This window comes from Rhamphochromis sp. 'chilingali' (genome assembly GCF_963969265.1).
Source record: "Rhamphochromis sp. 'chilingali' genome assembly, chromosome: 4".
Lineage (NCBI taxonomy): Eukaryota > Metazoa > Chordata > Actinopteri > Cichliformes > Cichlidae > Rhamphochromis > Rhamphochromis sp. 'chilingali'.
Window position 1 is genome coordinate 543,764 of NC_137948.1, and position 12,380 is coordinate 556,143.

Sequence of the window (12,380 nt, forward strand, 5' to 3'; positions counted from 1 at the left end):
GACGGCTGTTAAGTCCCAGATCCCTCAGCTTTGTGAACAGTCTGCAGGGCACTATTGTGTTAAACGCTGAACTGTAATCAACAAACAGCATTCGCACATAGTTACCCTGTTTCTTGTCCACGTGGCTGAGAGTGGTGTGTAGGACGTGGGCGATGGCATCCTCTGTGGATCTGTTGGCTCTGTAGGCGAACTGCAGCGGATCTGTGGTGTCTGGGATGGAGGAGGAGATGATGTTCTTCAGCAGCCTCTCAAACACCTTCATTACTACCGAGGTCAGTGCAACTGGCCGGTAATCGTTCAGGGATGAGGGTTTGCTGTTCTTGGGCACAGGGATGATGGTGGATCTTTTGAAGCATGTGGGGACCACAGACTTCGCCAGGGACTCGTTGAAGATGTAAGTGAACACACCTGCTAGCTGGTCAGCACAGCAGCGCAGCAGACGGCCGGTGATGCCGTCTGGCCCCGCCGCTTTCCTTGTGTTCACTCTCCTCAGTGCCGCTCGGACGTCATGCTCCGCGATGCTGGTCACCGGTCTCTCGCTGATGACGTCACTGTCCTCGGTAGTCAGGCGGTAGTTAGCATTAGCCGCCTGGCTAACCTCGAAACGGGCGTAGAACCGATTCAGCTCGTTGGTGAATGCAGAGTCAGCGTTGATCAGCGCAGTGTCCCTGGCTTTGTAGTCCGTAATGGTGCGTAGTCCGTGCCACATACTCCGTGTGTCGCCCTGGTTCAAGTTCAAGTTCAAGGTTCAAGGTTCTTTATTTGTCACATGCATAGTTATACAAGTATAACACACAGTGAAATGTAACCTGACACGCTCCTCGACATGTGCAAAGAAATTGGGGGGGGGGGGTGTAGAGGAAGAACATTATATATATATATATATATATATATATATATATATATATATATATATATATATATATATATATACACACACATACATATAGTATATACACTGGGTGAATGTGCAGTAGTAGCAGCAAGCAGGTGAATTCTGTACATTAATATGAATAGACATCTGACTATTTTACAGGATAGACAATATAAACATATTTAAAATTAAAGGAATTGAAATGTACATTGTGGAAGCGGGACTCCACACGTTCCCGGTACCGGCGTTTGGCATCTCTCACCGCGCGCCGCGCGCCATATGAGGACGCTTTGTAGGCGCTCATATCGCCAGTGGCGAGACCCGTGTTGTAGGAGGCGGTCCTGGCGTTTACTGCAGTGCGGATCGATCTGTCCATCCACGGTTTCTGGTTTGGGAATGTGGTGACTCTCGCAGTGGGGATAATCTCCTCCGCTAGCATATTGACGAAGCATACTGCTACTTCCGTAAACTCGTTGATGTCGACTGCGCATGCTCTGAACATGTCCCAGTCTACGTTGTTGAGTGCGTCCTGTAGCGTAGCTTCTGATTGGGCAGTCCACCGTTTTACCTCCCTCGTGGTCACGTCTTCCCTCCGTATGCTTTGTTTATACTGGGGGATGAGGAAGATGGCGTTGTGGTCAGACTTCCCAAAAGCCGGGTGTGAGACAGCTTTGTAGCCCTGCTTGTATGGCGTGTAGCAGTGATCCAAAATACGATCCCCTCTCGTTGGACATGAGACATGCTGGTAAAAGTTTGGCATGACTTGTCTGAGGTTCGCTTTGTTAAAGTCTCCTGCTACAATGAGGGCCGCGCCCGGGTCCTTGTTTTGAAGCGAGCTCAGCACATCATGTAATTCGGACAAAGCCATACCTGTGTCCGCTTGGGGTGGGATGTAGACCGCCGTGGCGATGACTGAGGTGAACTCACGGGGCAGATAGAAAGGGCGGCACTTAATGCTCAGGAACTCCAGATGTGGCGAGCAGCCGCTGGAGAGAGCAGAAATGCTCCTGGCATCACACCACTTTCTGTTTACCATGAAACACACTCCTCCACCTTTGGTTTTGTTCGACTCTGCCGTTCTGTCCGCGCGGAGCACAAAGAATGAATCCGACGGAGTTACGGCCTGGTCCGGCACGGTGGGGGTCAGCCATGTCTCCGTGAAGCACAGAATGTTGCAGTCCCTCATGTCACGTTGGAAGGTGACCCTTGCTCTTAGGTCATCGAGCTTGTTCTCCATGGATTGTACATTGGCCAGTAGGATACTGGGCAGTGGTGCGCGATGCGCCTGCTGTCTCAGTCTGTTCCTAATACCAGCGCGTTTCCCCCGGCGCTTCTTTGTTCTGCGCCTCGGATGAGCAGCCCGTCCTTTGTTGTTCTCCGCGCCGTGTAGAATCTCTGAGGGCCAGGAAGGGTCAGGTTTAAAAGTGTCCAAGATTAGATGTGCAACCTTGGCACCGATGTTTACAAGTGATCCGCTGTCGTAAACTATAAGACTAGAGGATTTTGGGATGTAAACCAGAGCAAAAAATAGGTAAAAAACAAGAAAAGTAGATAGTCGGAGCGGAGCGGTCAGGAAGGCGTCTGGACGTGGCCGCGCCATCTTGTATTTTTTTGTTTCTATGGCGATGCTCGGCGTCTCTCTGCACCTCCACCTGTTTCTTTATATGCGCAGGTGTGGGTGTTGGCAGAATGTGTCAAGAAGCCTGATTCTGATTGGCTAACAGAGGTTTGAGTGTGACTGTGATTTTTGGGCTAGTTTTTTATGCTCATTAGGGCGTTTCCATGGAGATATTAACGAATGAGGTCCACCTTAGGCATCGACCTTCTAACCTGCTGAGGTCATCGCAGGAGCCGTGTACTCGGTGAACTTCTGCTGTGTTCTCACCTGATCGGGCACCTGGAAGCACACCGACAGAGAGCATGAGACTCGCCAAACCTTTGTTGATGCACAGCAAAGCTAAACAGGAAGTGATCAGCTCAGCGCCGGGTGCGTTTGAACCTCGTAGATGGCGAAGCCGATGGTGTTGAGGTCACGTCCGAAGCGCCTCTCCCTTCGAGCATCTTTCTGCATCAGACCAATGAGGATGGTGCAGCCTTCCTCGCCATCGTGAGGATCATCGTCCAGCTGGATGAAGAAGGTGGCTGCGGAGACACAGGAGCACATGTTAGCTGAGCGCTCTGCATCATGAACATCAAACATCATCACCCAGAGTGCTTCACTTCCTGTGGGCTACCGGGGTAGTTCCTGCAGCCGCCGGCGATGGATCCCACCCACCACGTGCCCTCAAACTCAGCAAAGTTCCAGCGGCCGACCTCGTTGCTTGTCAGTGTGTCAGGTTACAGATGTCGAGGCGGGAGAAGTGACTCAGGAAGTCGTGGTAGAATATCCTGCAGGCGGCAGAGACGGGCTGAGTTTGCAGCAGCTGCAGACATTTTAACCCGCTACTGTCAGGCTCCACCTACCAGAACTCGCCGTCCTCGGCGCAGCAATCCAGCCGCCTCTTCTCCGCTGCCCGAACGCCGTCCCACTCCTTCGAGCTGACCACAGGAAGTTCAGTGAAACCACAGCTAAGGATGATGCTCCAGAACCTCAGAGCACCATGACTCACCTGTCGCTCCAGGCGCCCGTCCACTCCACCTGACCCCAGGGGGTCCTGATCTGGATCAGCTCCACCAGAGAACCACAGTGATGCACCTGCAGAACGTTACACCTGTGAGCATCTGTCCAGCTGTCGATCTGATCACATGATCACAGATTCTCCCTCACCTGCTCGGCCGCCGCGATGGAGTAGGTGTGGCCTTTGGCCAGCTTCTGATGAGCTCCGTCTCATACGAGCTGGAAATCTGAAACGTGGAAAGCACGTCCATGCTCACAGGTGTACACACGGGTGATCACACCCACAAACTACACCCTTTTTGGCTCCTACCTCAAAGCACACTGTGTTCTGTTGATCTTATGTGCTGCACAATAATGTTTAATATTTAGTATTTACTGTCATGTTCCCATATATCATTGTGATGTTGTTTATTCTATTACTCTTGTTCTCTTCTGCTTGTTTTCTTTTTTCTTTCTCAGCAGGTGATCCAGGTGATTGATATATGCATTTTTTATTTCTTTTTTTTTTTCTCTGCCCGTTCTGTTGGTTTTTGTCTTTTGCCCTTCTCCCCCGTCCCTCTTCTCAGCTGTTTCTCTTTCCCTCTTTCTTTCTCCCCTTCTTTCCCCCAGTCAAGTCTGTCCCGTATTCAGTAAGTGAAAATAAAATGAACAATAAAAGGTGAATCAAATGGACCATTACGGCAAGGCTGGGATGGTCAGTTTGGTAAAGTAAATCCGTTGGGCATCTTTCTTTGCCTTTAGACAACAATTCTGATGGCAAAAGAGCCAAACGGGACAGGCAAAAAAAAAAAAAAAAAAAGGATATTTTTAGGGTTGGGGCCAAGTGCTAACAGTGCAGTGAGGAGGAAGAGGAGGGTTGGTGTCTCCGTGAAGTCATATCTACAGGGACACCTGTGAGGACCATGCCGGTGGCTCAGAGCTGCTCTGACACATGGCTCAGTGTCAGAGGACACTAGACTGAACATGTGGGCCCCTGGTGAGTAAAGAACTGACTGCATGTTTCAATAATTAAAGTGACAGAAAAAAAAGTGAAATATTTGAATCCAACATATGAAAGTAGAATAAAACAGAAGAACTTCACTACAAGTACATTAGTAATACAGTAAATGTACTCATTTACTCTCTGACTGGTCCTCTCCATGATGTCATTGGTGCTTAATGACATCGGGCACTGTAACATTAACAGGAAGCCAGTGACATCATGATTTATATATTGATTTCAGTGCCTCAGCATCTTCATCTTATCTTAATGACCTTGTAGTACCATATCACCCTATTAGAGCACTTCGCTCTCGCTCTGCAGGCCTACTTGTTGTTCCTAGAGTATTTAAAAGTAGAATGGGAGGCAGAGCCTTCAGTTTTCAGGCCCCTCTTCTGTGGAACCAGCTTCCAGTTTGGATTCAGGAGACAGACACTATCTCTACTTTCAAGATTAGGCTTATTTCAATTCAATCTATTTGTCACAAAACAGACAGCAGACACTTGAAGGTGCCTATATTGTAAAGTCTGCGTGGTGTGGTGGTTTCTGTTTGCAGGGGTCCCAGAAAGATGAAGATGAGTTTCACCTTCCAGCACAACGACAACAGAAGGTGGTGCACGTCTGGCACTCGAGCCTGAGTCCAGCTGAGACGCTGCGAGGAACCAGCAGAGGGCGCCGTCACACTGTGACTGAGTGCTGCTGAGGGAGAGGTCTGACAGGCTCTGACACAAAAACGCTCAAAGCTTTACTTTGAGGGGCATTCAGAGTTTCTGTTTCACTTCTCATCTATTTGTCTATTTATCGAATCTATGTGCGCTGCAGACCTTTTACAGTCTAAAGTGTGGACACAGCCTCTCATTTAATGGTTTTTTTCTTTATTTTCATGATTCTCACTGAAGGCATCAGAACTATGAATGAACACGTGGGAAACAAAAAGTGTGAAATAACTTTGATTCTGTAGAGTCACCACCCTTTGCTTGGTTGTTGATGCGCGGTTATCCAGGTGCAGAAATCCCAAAAGGTTGATTCTGTTCATCTGGATGTTTCAGCATCGTCAGGTGACTCCTTCAGTCTCAGCTGACTGCAGGTTTACAACCTTATAAACAGGAAATAAAGACTGAAACCAGCCCACTGTGTGAACAATGGGCTGTGAGGTCAGTTTCTTGATCATTAAAATTGCAGATTGTCGTTGATCAACAGTCACTGATGGTCAAGACATTTGTCAAAGCTGGGAAAGCTCCAGCCGATCCAGGAGAGAAGGACAACCGCTGCCTAAGAGAAACCTGCAGTGATCCCGTACGTGTCAGGAGTATCGGAGCAGCAGAGATGTATTTTTTCTAAATACCGGGTCTCTGTGGCTTTTAAACCCCAAAACACGCTGCGCCAAAAACTGGTCCACCCAAAGGATCGGGTCCCCGACACCAACAGAGTAACATAGTGTTAAGTGCAGGATTTATACACACAGTAATGATGGACTCTTGTTTCTCTTTAATTAGCTGATTGGTTCCTCCCATAAGATGAATTCTAACAGTTGTCAAACAGGCTGTCAGCTGTACCAACTCCATCAATGAACCCTGACGGGCACACCTGTGAGGTGAAGCCATGTCAGGTGACGACATCATGAAGCTCACTGGGAGAAGGCCGAGGGTTTGCAGCGCTGTCGACAAATCAAAGGGTGGAATCTAAAATATGAACACATTTATCTGTTTTTTCTTTGCTACATGATTGCATACATGTTGCTTCATATATTTGATGTCTTCAGTATCAACGCTGTCGAATGTCGTAAAAATAAGTGAGGTGTGTCCAGACCTTTGACAGGTAGTGTATATCCACCGTCTCTCTGAATATTAGAACTTATGAGTTTAGAGCTGAGAGCTTCTGTTCTCCACAGAGGAGGACGAGGAGCTGAGAGCAGGATGAAGGAGCAGAGAAGCTCAGGACCAAATATCATTTATAAAAAATGACCAGAGAAACTACAGCAGAGCCCTCTAAAATAAAAGCCCAGTTATGAAGCGCTTCGAGTGTGTTGGAGGTCGGTGAGCTTTGGAAATCACTTTGACCTGAAACGCTGATTGTGCAGCTCTGTTTGCTTTCCGGGCCGGGCGGCGCTCCATGTTTACTGAGTAAATGCCTCCACCCACCACCACCTCCTGCTGTCAGAGAGATGCAGTCACAATAAACAGCTGCTTAAATACGGCATTAATCACATATGGAGGTCTGGACAGCTGATGAAGAGTTGATGATGTGACAAGTACCCGAGGGCCTGACCTCACTTCCTGTCATATTCAGACACTGGTATTAAACACATAAGTAAACCTCACAGCTACAGGTTCCTTATTGCTGTTTTTATATACAGGGAGTGCAGAATTATTAGGCAAGTTGTATTTTTGAGGAATAATTTTATTATTGAACAACAACCATGTTCTCAATGAACCCAAAAAACTCATTAATATCAAAGCTGAATGTTTTTGGAAGTAGTTTTTAGTTTGTTTTTAGTTTTAGCTATTTTAGGGGGATATCTGTGTGTGCAGGTGACTATTACTGTGCATAATTATTAGGCAACTTAACAAAAAACAAATATATACCCATTTCAATTATTTATTTTTACCAGTGACACCAATATAACATCTCCACATTCACAAATATACATTTCTGACATTCAAAAACAAAACAAAAACAAATCAGCGACCAATATAGCCACCTTTCTTTGCAAGGACACTCAAAAGCCTGCCATCCATGGATTCTGTCAGTGTTTTGATCTGTTCACCATCAACATTGCGTGCAGCAGCAACCACAGCCTCCCAGACACTGTTCAGAGAGGTGTACTGTTTTCCCTCCTTGTAAATCTCACATTTGATGATGGACCACAGGTTCTCAATGGGGTTCAGATCAGGTGAACAAGGAGGCCATGTCATTAGTTTTTCTTCTTTTATACCCTTTCTTGCCAGCCACGCTGTGGAGTACTTGGACGCGTGTGATGGAGCATTGTCCTGCATGAAAATCATGTTTTTCTTGAAGGATGCAGACTTCTTCCTGTACCACTGCTTGAAGAAGGTGTCTTCCAGAAACTGGCAGTAGGACTGGGAGTTGAGCTTGACTCCATCCTCAACCCGAAAAGGCCCCACAAGCTCATCTTTGATGATACCAGCCCAAACCAGTACTCCACCTCCACCTTGCTGGCGTCTGAGTGGGACTGGAGCTCTCTGCCCTTTACCAATCCAGCCACGGGCCCATCCATCTGGCCCATCAAGACTCACTCTCATTTCATCAGTCCATAAAACCTTAGAAAAACCAGTCTTGAGATATTTCTTGGCCCAGTCTTGACGTTTCAGCTTGTGTGTCTTGTTCAGTGGTGGTCGTCTTTCAGCCTTTCTTACCTTGGCCATGTCTCTGAGTATTGCACACCTTGTGCTTTTGGGCACTCCAGTGATGTTGCAGCTCTGAAATATGGCCAAACTGGTGGCAAGTGGCATCTTGGCAGCTGCACGCTTGACTTTTCTCAGTTCATGGGCAGTTATTTTGCGCCTTGGTTTTTCCACACGCTTCTTGCGACCCTGTTGACTATTTTGAATGAAACGCTTGATTGTTCGATGATCACGCTTCAGAAGCTTTGCAATTTTGAGACTGCTGCATCCCTCTGCAAGATATCTCACTATTTTTGACTTTTCTGAGCCTGTTAAGTCCTTCTTTTGACCCATTTTGCCAAAGGAAAGGACGTTGCCTAATAATTATGCACACCTGATATAGGGTGTTGATGTCATTAGACCACACCCCTTCTCATTACAGAGATGCACATCACCTAATATGCTTAATTGGTAGTAGGCTTTCGAGCCTATACAGCTTGGAGTAAGACAACATGCATGAAGAGGATGACAAAATACTCATTTGCCTAATAATTCTGCACTCCCTGTATGATACACAGCTCTCACAACAAGTACAGAGAGTGCTGCCCCTCAGCAGCCTTCCAGAAGCTGACCAGTCAGAATCAGAATCAGAATCAGAATCAGAAAGGGGTTTATTGCCAAATGTTGAGCAGGTTTACAACATTAGGAAATTGCTGCGGTGCTTCAGTGCAAACATGCTGTCATAAATAGCACTTAAATAGACATGAAAAAATAAAAGTAGGAATAAGAATTAAAAGTGCTACGTAGAAAGATATGTGCATGAGATATACATGAGATATATACATGAGAATAAGAATTAAGAGTGCTACGTTGAAAGATATATACATGAGTGCAGGTGGTGATCAGTGCCAAACATGGAATGATGCAGTGACACAGCGTAGGGTCATTTGTTAGTGGCGGGGACAGTCATACGGTTATTGTTCATGTGTCCAACAGCAGAGGGGAAGAAACTGTTCTTATGGCGAGAGGTTCTGGTGCGAATGGACCGGAGCCTCCTGCCTGAGGGGAGCAGGTCAAACAGACTGTGTCCAGGGTGAGAAGGGTCAGCTGAGGGTCAGAAGAAAGGGTGGCCTCAAAATAGGAGGAGCTAAAACAGCTTCTTTCAGACTAATGCTTCAATCTTAAATATGATCAACTATCTCTAATGATCAGCTATGTACCACAGGCCTTCAAGCTGGCTGTAGTTAAACCTTTACTCAAAAAGCATCTCTAGACCCAGCAGTCTTAGCTAATTATAGGCCAATCTCCAACCTTCCTTTATATCAAACATCCTTGAAAGAGTAGTTGTCAAACAGCTAACAGATCATCTGCAGAGGTTTATTTGAAGAGTTTCAGTCAGGTTTCAGAGCTCATCACAGCACAGAAACAGCTTTAGTGAAGGTTACAAATGATCTTCTTATGGCCTCTGACAGTGGACTCATCTCTGTGCTTGTCCTGCTAGACCTCAGTGCAGCGTTCGATACTGTCGACCATAATATCCTATTAGAGCGATTAGAACATGCTGTAGGTATTACAGGTACTGTGCTGCAGTGGTTTGTATCATATCTATCTAATAGACTCCAGTTTGTGCATGTAAATGGAGAGTCCTCTTCACACACTGAGGTTAATTATGGAGTTCCACAGGGTTCAGTGCTAGGACCAATTCTGTTTACATTATACATGCTTCCCTTAGGCAGCATCATTAGAAGACATAGCATACATTTACACTGCTATGCAGATGACACCCAGCTCTATCTGTCCATGAAGCCACTTGTTGTTGTGATTCGGTGCCACATAAATAAAAGTGAGTTTAATTACAGGTCAGCTTTGTTAGACCTCACAGGTTGCTCTTACTTAGCGTAGGCTTTCTCCAGCACAGCACTCCAGAACTCCACTCCCTCCGCTGAGTGGACGAACAGCAGTTTCCCATCTCTGATGGGCAGCCGGTCGTCCACGACTACGTCCGCCCACTCCCCGTACTGCCATAACTACAGAGGACAGATGTGAACAAGATGTCACTTCCTCTGTAATTACACCCCCACCCTGTACTGTGTGTTATTTCTGTTTCTTTAGAAAGGTGAGCGACCTGGAAGTGGAAGATGCCGGCATACTGTGAGGTGAAGCTCTGCCCAGGAGGGACCACTCTGTTCAGGATCTGAGGGTCCAGAGTCAGGCAATGGCCGCCAGGAGCCAGCAGTCACCTGACAGACACAGGTCACATGATCACTCTCTGAGCCTCTGAGAGGTCATTTCTGTGGATAAAGGAGCTGAAAGTTTTTGTCCTTTACTCGTCAAACCACTTCAGAAAATTTATTCTCTGGGGTGATTTTCTCTGTCGCATTTTATTTTACAAACTTCTTAAAGCAGAGTTTAAGTGTTGTGTGATGTTTCCTTTTCCTGTCAGCGACGAGCACGCCCGCTGTCATCAAACTCACCCAGCTCTCAAGGTTCAAGGTTCAAGGTTCAAGGTTCTTTATTATTTGTCACATGCATAGTTATACAAGTATAACACACAGTGAAATGTAGCCTGACACGCTCCTCGACATGTGCAAAAATTGGGGGGGGGTGTAGAGGAAGAACATTATATATATATATATATATATATCCAATGTCGTTCCAATGTCGTTCGGACTGGAGAAGTGTAGTCGGATGGTAACAAAGAGAGGGAATGTAGTCAGAACTGAGGGGATTGAACTACCAGAAGGCAACATTGCAGACATAGAGGACAGTTACAAGTACCTGGGGATCCCGCAGGCAAATGGGAACCATGAAGAGGCCGCTAGAAAAGCTGCAACCACCAAGTACCTGCAGAGGGTCAGGCAAGTCCTGAGGAGTCAGCTGAACGGTAAGAACAAGATCCGGGCCATCAACACGTACGCCCTGCCCGTGATCAGGTACCCTGCTGGGGTAATAGGCTGGCCAAAGGAGGAGATAGAAGCCACTGACATAAAGACAAGAAAGCTCCTTACCATGCATGGAGGGTTTCACCCCAAGTCCAGCACCCTGAGGCTGTACGCTAAGCGGAAGGAAGGGGGCCGGGGACTGGTGAGTGTCAGCACCACAGTCCAGGATGAGACAACGAACATCCAAGAATACATTGGGAAGATGGCCCCAACTGACCGAGTGCTCAGTGAATACCTCAGGCAGCAGAAACCCAAGAAAGAGGAGGGAGACGAGGAACCATCATGGAAGGACAGGCCCCTGCACGGTATGTACCACCGGCAGATAGAGGAGGTGGCTGATATCCAGAAATCCTACCAGTGGCTGGACAAAGCTGGACTGAAAGACAGCACAGAGGCACTAATCATGGCAGCACAAGAACAAGCTCTGAGTACAAGATCCATAGAGGCTGGGGTCTATCACACCAGGCAAGACCCCAGGTGCAGGCTGTGTAAAGATGCCCCAGAGACAATCCAGCACATAACAGCAGGGTGCAAGATGCTAGCAGGCAAGGCATACATGGAACGCCATAACCAAGTGGCCGGCATAGTGTACAGGAACATCTGTGCCGAGTATAACCTGGAAGTCCCGAGGTCAAAATGGGAGATGCCCCCAAGGGTGGTGGAGAATGACTGAGCTAAGATCCTGTGGGACTTCCAGATACAGACGGACAAAATGGTGGTGGCTAACCAACCGGACATAGTGGTGGTAGACAAACCGAAGAAGATGGCCGTAGTGATCGATGTAGCGGTTCCGAATGACAGCAATATCAGGAAGAAGGAACACGAGAAGCTGGAGAAATACCAAGGGCTCAGAGAAGAGCTCGAGAGGATGTGGAGGGTGAAGGTAACGGTGGTCCCCGTGGTAATCGGAGCACTAGGTGCGGTGACTCCCAAGCTAGGCGAGTGGCTCCAGCAGATCCCGGGAACAACATCGGAGATCTCTGTCCAGAAGAGCGCAGTCCTGGGAACAGCTAAGATACTGCGCAGGACCCTCAAGCTCCCAGGCCTCTGGTAGAGGACCCGAGCTTCAAGGATAAACCGCCCGCAGGGGCGTGCTGGGTGTTTTTATATATATAAAACACCCAGCACGCCCCCTGTGTGTGTGTGTGTGTATATATATATATATATATATACACACACACATATAGTATATACACTGGGTGAATGTGCAGTAGTAGCAGCAAGCAGGTGAATTCTGTACATTAATATCTCCCTGACAGACGTCTGTTCTTCAGGCTCCGTCAGCGATGAAGCGAGGATCAGAACACAGCTCCTGATTGGACGAGACATGATTAGCGATGATAACAATCATTACGAACCGCAGCAGTGTTTCTATCGATCGGCTAAGAGGTGACGATGACGTTCAGTCTGCTGTGACGAAGCCCGGTTCTGATGGAGGGAAGCATGGAGCTGATGACGAGGGTCATCAAACATCGACTGATGTGAAATTTTTCTCGTGCAGAAGCCCGAGGAGTGACTCAGACCGAGCAGAAACGGCTCCTGTCACCTGTTTTTATTTTACGCGTTATTTTAAATTCCTGCTCAGAACTGATGTCACTGAGAAGCGTCAGCTCACATCGTCACG

The 12,380-nt window shown here is 47.4% G+C and overlaps 1 pseudogene across 1 annotated transcript in view; it reads right to left on the minus strand.

Moving 5' to 3' along the window:
• The window catches only part of LOC308395959 (calpain-1 catalytic subunit-like), a 28,367-nt pseudogene extending 16,260 nt beyond the window's left edge, over positions 1 to 12,107 (minus strand). Inside the window, exons 1-9 of the transcript in view lie at positions 11,999 to 12,107; positions 9,940 to 10,054; positions 9,708 to 9,841; positions 5,057 to 5,192; positions 3,642 to 3,718; positions 3,484 to 3,569; positions 3,338 to 3,412; positions 3,109 to 3,262; positions 2,760 to 3,043 (exon numbers count right to left, since the gene is read on the minus strand). The product of the transcript in view is annotated as a calpain-1 catalytic subunit-like (transcript). The remainder of the gene's footprint in view (positions 1 to 2,759; positions 3,044 to 3,108; positions 3,263 to 3,337; positions 3,413 to 3,483; positions 3,570 to 3,641; positions 3,719 to 5,056; positions 5,193 to 9,707; positions 9,842 to 9,939; positions 10,055 to 11,998) is intronic.
• Between the last annotated feature and the right edge of the window lie 273 nt (positions 12,108 to 12,380).